Source organism: Micropterus salmoides, unplaced genomic scaffold (assembly GCF_014851395.1).
Source record: "Micropterus salmoides isolate LMB-PRFRI ecotype aquatic unplaced genomic scaffold, ASM1485139v1 Ms_hic_scaffold_10, whole genome shotgun sequence".
Lineage (NCBI taxonomy): Eukaryota > Metazoa > Chordata > Actinopteri > Centrarchiformes > Centrarchidae > Micropterus > Micropterus salmoides.
This window is the reverse complement of record NW_024040041.1, coordinates 12,129,135-12,138,627: the sequence shown is the minus strand read 5'-3', so window position 1 is coordinate 12,138,627 and position 9,493 is coordinate 12,129,135. Positions and strand designations below refer to the sequence as shown.

The 9,493-nt window shown below is 42.9% G+C and overlaps 1 protein-coding gene across 1 annotated transcript in view; it reads left to right on the top strand.

Annotated features, from left to right (window-relative positions):
* Positions 1-1,210: 1,210 nt before the first annotated feature.
* grin2aa (glutamate receptor, ionotropic, N-methyl D-aspartate 2A, a) overlaps positions 1,211-9,493 on the top strand; it is a 145,356-nt gene continuing 137,073 nt past the window's right edge. The window contains exon 1 of the mRNA XM_038696447.1: positions 1,211-1,696. The gene's annotated coding sequence lies outside the window, so the exon portion shown is untranslated. The remainder of the gene's footprint in view (positions 1,697-9,493) is intronic.

Genomic DNA, 9,493 nt, shown 5'->3' with positions numbered 1-9,493 from the left:
TATTCTCAGTTACCATAATCAGGGAACTCCACATTTACATATCAAGTCCAGTTTATGGGGGTACCCAGCCCATGAAAACAGTATGGATGTACTTGTAAAGGCTGAAGAAATGTCTCAAGTAATCTAACTGTTGCCCACAGTACATCTTTTAAACTCCACAGGGCCCAACTTGCAGTGTATAGAAGCCAGCATTTTTGACCAAAATCAGGATTTCTTGCCTCTGCTGCATCAGTTTTGACCCCTCTTTTAAAACCCTTCTCCTGAGTCTCCCACCTTTGGCCTAAATCACTAGAGAACTGCTTTAACACATTGGCCTACTCTATGTCTTGAACTGCAACAAAGTTTGGTTTATTCAGAGTATGATTTAACAAGGATGGAAGCATGATGGCGGTATACCAAATTTTGCCTCCAATTTTACAGCTCGGAAGCAGTCCACCTGGGCAACACTTTGCATGAAGTTTGCATTTAAGCCTTAAACAAGTCCTCTTGAAGAAATAAAATTTGAATATTTTAACAATGAAGATTTCACGTCACAGTGAAATATGAAATGAATTTGTCGGCAATACCTGTTGCCTGTATTTATCTTATTTAGCTTAACTATTTATTTTGTAGGTAGAGACTACTTGATCGGTTTCCTGTTTAATTCAACAGTGATGGGTAAAGGTGCGACAATTGACTTTCATCAGCCACGCATTAAAATGATATTTTCCTTTGCACCATTGGTTAGTGTACATTTCTTAACATCCCCTTATCTGCTCTGTTTGCTGTTATTTCGGTTGGATTGTATACAAATCAAAAGGCATGAATGGAGGGAGACAGCTGTTGGCAAAGAGAGAGTTATTCTTGAGGAAAACAAGAATGGAGATGGGTTAAAATATCTGAGAACGGAGGGTAAAATTTGTTGCGTGCTCATTTGTGATTTAGTCCAACTCTCCCTGTGTGAGTCTCTCTTTGACTGAGCTACTTCCTGAAGGAGCTTTAGCGCAGAGAGAGCAAGAGCGAGGGAGAGCGACAGACCGACGGACCGAACGTCCGTCTATCTATCCAGCTGCCCCTGCCTCTGCAGAAGCGCGCAGGCATACACATAGACAAAACGCGAAAATCACACGCACGCGTGCACATTCTGCACAAGCGTACACTCTCTCACACACACGTGCACGACAGAGCGAGAGAGAGAGAGAGAGAGAGAGAGAGAGAGAGCGCGAGACGTTGGGAGCGCGTCCCATGCACGGTTTGCAGGCTGCCGGAGCTTCTACTGTAGTAGTCAACGTGCGTGTGCGTCTATGTGTGCGTCCAGCGGCTGCTCACCTGCCTCTTCATCTCCTCGCCCGGGACAGGAATAACGGGATACCGGGAGCTCTAATCATACAGAGGCAGGTTGAGCCCCCACAATGCGCGGGGCCAGCAGAGATTGCAGTGGAGAAGCAGTAGGCGCACACACAATGAAGATTGGATTACAACAACAGTGATTTTATTCTCAGCTGCGCGCTTGTGAAGTGATAACAGGGGGGATTCCATTCAGTTTTGTGGAAATAATTCATCGCCAGAGATTCGGTGATTTTTCTTCTCCTCCTGTTGTGCAGTGTTAGTGAGTGTGATTACCATCAGAAGGCTGCATGGTTTCTCAAAGGAGAGACGGGACTGTTGCAATGTCATCTCACACCACTGTTTTGGAGCTCTGTGGAAGGGAGAAGCTGTAAGTACTTTGTCGTGTCTGTTATTCCTCTATGAATTTAGGGTTGTGATGATCGCCCACCGCCTCTGTCTCTCTTGATCTGCGGGCGCCGTGCAGGTTTTGCCCACAGGCGTCCCTTATCCAAAGTGCGGCACCCACACCACGCAGAGCACAGCTGTCCCTAAAACACGACCAACTGGGATTTACACGACGCGAGGCAGGCGATATAAGACGCAAACAAACAAACTAAAAATCTGATTCTCTTCTCTCAGCTCTTACGTCAAGAATCATAATTCATAACGGTGGCGCAGTGAGCGCAGCACAGGCTGCTTCAAAGCGCATCTGTGGAGCCACAACATCTCTCAGCCGGCTGACACATGCGAAACACATTTATTCGTTTGCCATAAAATTCAAGTGCACACACACAATCACTGAACAGGTGGAATTCATCAAAATCACCCTTTGGTAGATGGGCACATGCACCCAACATCCTCCAGTTACCATTCAGTAGCCTACAGCCAACAAACGCGGTGAAGCCGGTTCAACCAAAAGAAGATGAGTTTAACGCAGAGCACACGCCACACAAAATAAAATATGGATGTGCTTTGAATCTATCCTGAGGTTGGGTAATACATTGCGGAGTTTTGGTCGCGCCACTGGTTGGCACAACTTCCAGCTCTTCTCCATCCCATACGTGCAGTCCATGTTACATTATAGCCATCTCCGAGAACACACGCCTATTTTGTAAGTTATGATGAGATTTTAGGGGCAGATCCTGCGCCTGTGACGCACGTGACAAAGTGAACACGCGCTTTGCCCTGAATAAAATCTTTCACTATGTAAGGAGCGTCTTGGCCAAGAGTGGAAGAAGCAAACCAACGGTGCACCAGTAGGGGTCGCACGTGTATTGCCTTGGTTCCATTGAACTTAATGGGAAGATCCAAATGAATTTACATCTCTTCTCACCCCCTTCTTCTCCCCCTCTCCTGTTCTCGGGATTGAGTCACGTTGTTGAAGCGCAGTTCTCCTATCACAGAGAATCTCTCTCTCTCTCTCTCTCTCTCTCTCTCTCTCCTCTCCCCCCCATCCTATCTATCCATATTTTTTGACAGAAAAATGAAATGTATCAAAGCCCAAATGCAGACTGAGGTCCTACTGTAAGCTATAACCATTTAGCCATATGCTTTTCCTGTTGTATACTGTTTGGCAAGAGTGTGTATGCTTGCCTGTATCTCAGAAAGACACATTATTGTTTTTAAGTAGACTATTTCATTGATTGCATTCATTATTGTCAACTATGAGTAGATAGAAACTGCGAGTATGAGAATTTAAGAGTGAGATTGTGTGTGAGAGAAATATGGAGGTGATTGATTTTTAACACACCTTTATTTTCACATAGATGAAGAAACCATTAATAAGACAGCTCTGAGATCAGAGTAAAAAAAAAATGCAAAGGGTTCAAATCAAGTCGCCGTCAAGCAGGCTACCGAACAGTGTGCTCCTGCAAAGCAGCACCCCTGTGTTTGGAATTCAGATGCATTGTCCATGGCTGAATTGAAATCATCTGGCCTTCATTGGTGGCTTCCGAGAAAGGATCACAGAAACACTCAAAGCTTGTTGGCTGTTACCATAAAGCAACAGAGACAGATTAACCGATAACCTGTCAATCAAACATCTGTTTATAACAACCATTCCATTCTTTATCCACAATTTTCCTTTACATGCTTTGGCAGCATAAACGTATTTGCATGTCATGCCAACAAAGCAAAGTGAAATTCAGAAAGAAAGACAATTGTCCAATATGGGCCTGCTGCAGGGTAATGAAGCAGAAACGGACTGGTGCATTTAGCACTAACAGAACTAAATGCAAACGAGTGAGGAGACGCACTGTAGCATGGTGTGTAATCTTTAAATATAGCAGGGAGGAATAGGTGTGTGTTGGGCATCAGGTGCAGAGAGAGAACGAAACAGAGCGAGAAAAAGAGAGAGGGCAACACTGTTTACATTCATTCATTATATAAGAGAATGTGGTCTTGCTTCTTCCTTTGTCGGTCTGTCTGTCTTGCTCTCTCTCTCTCTCTCTCTCTCACACACACACACACACACACACACGCACACACACACACACACACACACACACACAGTGGGTTTGTAGGGAGCTAAAGAGGTATGTGCAGTGGGCAGACAACATGTTGAAGCCTGAGTGGTAACAGACGATTACTTCCACTGGGCTTCTCATGGGTGCTCATGCACACGTCAGGGCACACAGAGCAGATGGCTGGGGCCTGGGAGAGAGAGAGAGAGAGCGAGAGAGACATTGAATGAGGGAACGGCTGGGAGAAAATTGATAGAGGAATGAGCTGGCAAAAGGAGAAGAATGTCAGAAGAGATGGGGAATACTTTGTGTATTACTTCCCAAGCCAAAAGAATCCTGATGACATCACCGGGGGTTATTTCCGACTATTCCACCTGGCCGGACTTTGGAAAGCTCCTCCAGACCTACCAAGGACACATACATCTATGTTCACTGTGCTTTAAACTGATTTTGCTGTGCAGAATCAGCAGAGTGCCCCTTTTAAATTTGGCAAAATAAATGGAGCTAGATACTCTTTGCTTCAGTACTACATTTCCCATTGACCAACTCTGTCAACTGTCAGTCAGACAGCATGGGGGATACTTTGATGTCATGCCTGGGACTTTTTCTTGCAGTCTGTTTTCTTTGAATGGCAGAATCTCATTTCAGTATGAAACTCTTGGGATAGAAAGGGATGGAAGGATACCGGGAATGGAATGAGCTGAGAAAAATAGGAATAAGTTGACAGAGAGGGGAAATATTTTGAGCCAGATGAATAAAAAGACGAGTTATTTTAGAATTAGTCATTGACTAATTGGACAGACACACCGCCATGAGATAGTAGAGCATGGATGCAGGAAGAGACTGATGAACCAAAACCAGAGAAAGAGGTGTGCTACCCTGTGCTTTACGGAGAAAGACGCGGTCCACGAACCTCAACATCTCTGCTTTAAATCCGGCAGGGAACCTCTGTGCGTCTCTCTCTCTCTCTATACACACACACACACACAAACATCTGGTTAAAGTTGACAGGAATAGCTGAGAGAATGACCGATGTTTAACAAGTCAAGCAAAAACCACTCACAGCCTCCACTGTTGAAAAGGTTTATTATTATTACATTATTTGGATAATGAACAGTATTTTTGATGGAGGGATTGAGGAGAGAGGGATGAAGGGGTCGAGAATGGAGGGATGGAGGAGGTTGTTAAGGGTTTGGTGGCCGGAGCAGATAGGAACCCGAGGGTTGAGACTCAGGGTGGGGGCTCGTCTCGATAAGTGGCTTGCTTATCAACCCCCCCGTGGTTCCTGTTGTAGAAACAAACAAAAACTAAAATGATTACTTTGGCAGAATTATGGATTTTAGCATGCATGTCTTTGATGGTGGGAAGAAACCCACACAAACACAGGGAGAACATGCAAACTCCACACAGAAAGGCCTGGACTGAGCAAGGTCTGAACTTCTTGCTGTGAGGCCACAGGGCTGTCTACTGGGCCACCGTGCTGCCCATTGAAAGAGGTGAGAAAACAGGGTTTGGCGGGGAGGAATGTGAGAACTGAGAAACGGGAGAGAAAGGGGTTAGACAGGCTCGTATGTGCATATGATTGGATTAGAGAGGCACAGGTGGATGAAATGAGTGAAGCACGGGTGGTTGGATTGGAGAAATTGAATGAGGCGCAGGTTGTCGAATTAGTAAGAGAGAGGCGTGGTCCTGTTCCTGAACTTTCTATAACTCCATTAAGGGCTTTCCAAAAGATTTTGGAACGTGGCTGCGTGTATCCACAGAACAGCAGTGAACATTTAAATGGGAACACATGCACTTCATCTGAACTTTGGTTTGTGGACCAATGTGTGGACCAATGTGGTGGGGAAAAAAATATCGAGAGACTAACCTAAGAAAGTTGAGGAACTGAGGGGTGAGGAAATAAAAAGAAAACATGGCAGATGAAGAAGTGTTGCTATGAGAATGAACATACACAGTAGAGAGATTATGAGTCCATGGCGGGGTTTGTAATTTGTAATGTAAAGGGGGAAAAATTATAACTAATGTCAACATCTTGTTTAAGTCAATGCAGTGGGAGAGAAAGTCGTTGAAAAGGGTAGAAATATAGAGGCATGAAAGCAGTGTGAAAGATGAAGGGAAGGATGGACAGATAAGTGAATGGGCGATGAATGAATGTAGAGTAATAGAGGAGCCAATGTGGGATGGGAAAAAAACACCCATACAATATTAACGTTTATCTCCTTCAAGCCAGAAAGTATATACACACACACACCCACACACACACACACCCACACACACACACACACACACACACACACACACACACACACACACACACACACACACGTGTCCTCTGGGCCATGGCATAGTAAAGCATACATCATCTTCGATGTAAACCATTGTGGACTAAATAAATCATATCCATAGGGTGTCTTCAGTATGTTCATCTAATTTTAATGCCATTTAGAAAGACAATGACAATGTGACTGCAGCAGTAAATGTAATCATATTAATCATCATGTAAAGATAATGTGGCTAAACTATTGATGTGAAACCTAGTTGTGTGTGGAGCAGAAACGTGAGCTTTGAGGCGATGAAGCTATGTGGGATTTGTGGTAATGGTGTAGCAAGAGAGATTTTACTGCAGAGGTGTGTGGGGGTGTGTGTGTGTCTGTCTTTTCTTTGTGTGTGTGTGTGTGTGATTTTCTGAAAAGGATCACACAGGACAGAGTGGAAAAATGAATGACTTTCTTATTCACTGAGAAAGTGATGTTAGACTTACATGAAAATGTGCATGCACAGAGAGCAGTCATGTTTTGTGCCTTGTTTGAGGTAGGAAATATGAGTCTGCGCATATGTGTGTGTGCGTGTGTGAACGATAGCCACTAGTATGGATGTGCCAGCCAAACATCATTCACTGTTGTGGTGCCAAGAAACAGTAGCCTTTGTGTGACGACTAACTGCCCCAATCCGATTTGGCTAGGGATGCTCTCTCTATTTCGCTCTCTCTCTCTTTCTCTGTTCCTCTTTCCTTTTGTATGGCTCTGTCTCTACTTTTTTTTCTCTGCAGTGCCTTTATTTCATCTGCCTGTTTTTCTCATCTTCTGTCTATTTCCCCGCTATCCCTCTCTTCCTAAAATCCCCCTGTGATGCTGCAGGGTTGAGACCAGGAAAGAGGGGAAAATGAAAACACACTTTTTTGGTCAGATTTCCGCACCACAAGAAGTAGAAGATAATCCTGTCAACAATGAACACGCCTGTTACTATAAATACCATAATATGTCACATTGGTACCAGTTTGACCCTTTTTTATAATTTTGATTTTCCCATGTGCAATGACTTTGCCTACCCTAAATGTGTACATGTTCTCTCTTTTTTTAAGGATATTGCATGTCCTGAAATTATCTAGTAGCTTTCTCTCATACTCAGTTCATACTTAGTATTCATCAAAACATGGGTATATTAGAACATTTACCCAAATCCCTGTATGCACAGTATGAATACAGTACATATGCAGGCATTTATGTAATAGTATTGATGCAGTCTGGTGTCTCATTCAGCTCCTCTGCTCAGATTTTCCAGACTGTGTGGGCCTCATAACTTTCCTGTAACCTCCAGAAACTGCTTATGAAAAGCATTTTCACAGTTTGACGGTCCAGCTGATGTGATTATAATAATACTAATAATAGTAAAATTTAATAAATAAAATGATAATAGCAGCAGGATGGCCTAGTAATTGCAAACACTTTGGCTGGAAGGCTTGAGTTTAATTCTTCTTGACAGGAAGAGTCCACGTCCTGATCAAGTGCTCGTGAGCAAGAGCTGAAAGTGGAACCAGCGAACAGTGGTGCTGTTCTCTAGCTAAGACCAAGTAAAAGATTGGAAATGTTTGGTGAAACTCTTTAACGACCAACAGTACAAGAAACTGCGGTTATAGTCTGCGTCTCAGTGTGAAAGTGTGCAAATGTATGAAAATGAAGCAGGATAGAGCTGGTCACTATAATGAAGTAAACATCTTTATACAGTTTCAGTAGTTTTTTTAAAGACAATATTCCATCGTTCCACTGAAAAATGAATATCAGTCCTATAGAATTTAATGATTTCACAAACTGGCAGTACAAGCCTTCATGGAAAGCTAGAGCTTTTGGCCAAAGGAAGATGCCAACTTTCTTAAAGAGACGCTAGGAATCCATTAGGCAGTGGTGGTTTCTCTGCAGTGAATGGACTGAGATTTGGATGATTCATCCTGAGGTCTGCTCTAACAGTGTTTATGCTCAGTTGGGCAGGGGGGACAAGCAGTTCTCGCCTTGTTTTAAAAACCCAGGATGACACAGTGAGCCCACATGAATTATTCAGCACACAATAGAGCCTTCCACTGGGGTCTCAATTTCATTACAGAATCACAAGGTATGACAAATCCTAGCCCACAGAAAATAATCTCAAACAATCATCATACTTACAAATAGTGAAGTCGCAGTTTTCACTGGCAATTGAAAAAGCTCAGAAGGCCAGTTAAACAGCATTTGGCAGGCGTAGGTGACACAGAAAACAATTTGGAATGAATTGCTTTCCTAAGTAGTTGGTTCTTTTTTAGTAGTTGGCTTTTTAAAAAAATATAAATCTACATTATCTTTGTACCTTAAAGTATATGTAACAGGTGCATACAGAGTGGTGTATTCACACAACCTGCAACAAGACCAAAACTAGAAATCACAGAGTGTGCACTCCTGCCAAAACGTACTATTTTAGTCCTACAAAAGATTTATACACTAAGTTTGCAACTACAGTAGATTCAGATCTGCATCAACATAGACAGATAGCAGTAATATACAATCATCGGACGCACATGACATGTTATTGCCATTCAAGAAAGTGCACAAGCTTATGGGAAAATAGCAAAAAATCTCAAATGTCCGGTCATGCAATTTTATAAAAGCAGTCAAAGAGATTTTTGGTTTTTCACCTGTATCTAGATTTGCACCGAAAACTAAATACTTTGTTCAATGGCTCATGACCTAACTATCCACCCAATATGATAAAAATATTTTATTAATGTTCTGAGCTATACTGTTAACTAAGAGACAAATAGACAAAGAATCAGGATTGAAAACATCATGTCCTTGGTAATTATCATATCTGCATGAGTCCATTTTACTGGTTGATTAAGAGACATTGGTTAGCAACATGTGGATGTCTTGCTTTGTTTTTCACAGTGATGATTATATTAATGGGTGGCAGTTTCAGTTTGAGCCGTCTTTCTTATGAACTTGTGATCTCAGTGCTTAAATCTGTGCTGGTTTCAACAGCAGCTTGATAAACGACAGCTCGTGTGAATCAATCATGCACCAATGGGCTCTGCACAATGCAAAAACACGCGGTCCTGTCAGTGAATCCATAAATCGTCAGCAGTGCGCATGGACACATTATGTGACCATATGTTTCATGCCCTTCTGATTTTGCTCACGCTCTACTGTTCAGCACACCTGCTCATATGCCTTACACATGATGATACACCTAGACACCTGCACACACACACACACACACACACACACACACACACACACACACAAACACAATGTTTTATGCTCTTTGAGCACTAGATGTCCAATGAGGTCCAGTGAGTGTTATCTCTGTAAGGAGAGGGGTGGTGTAGATTGTAATCTGTGTGTGATGATGATGTCACTGTGCTCCTCTGCTGTGGTTGGTGCCGAGTAACAGCTGCTACCTTCTTACCAGTGATT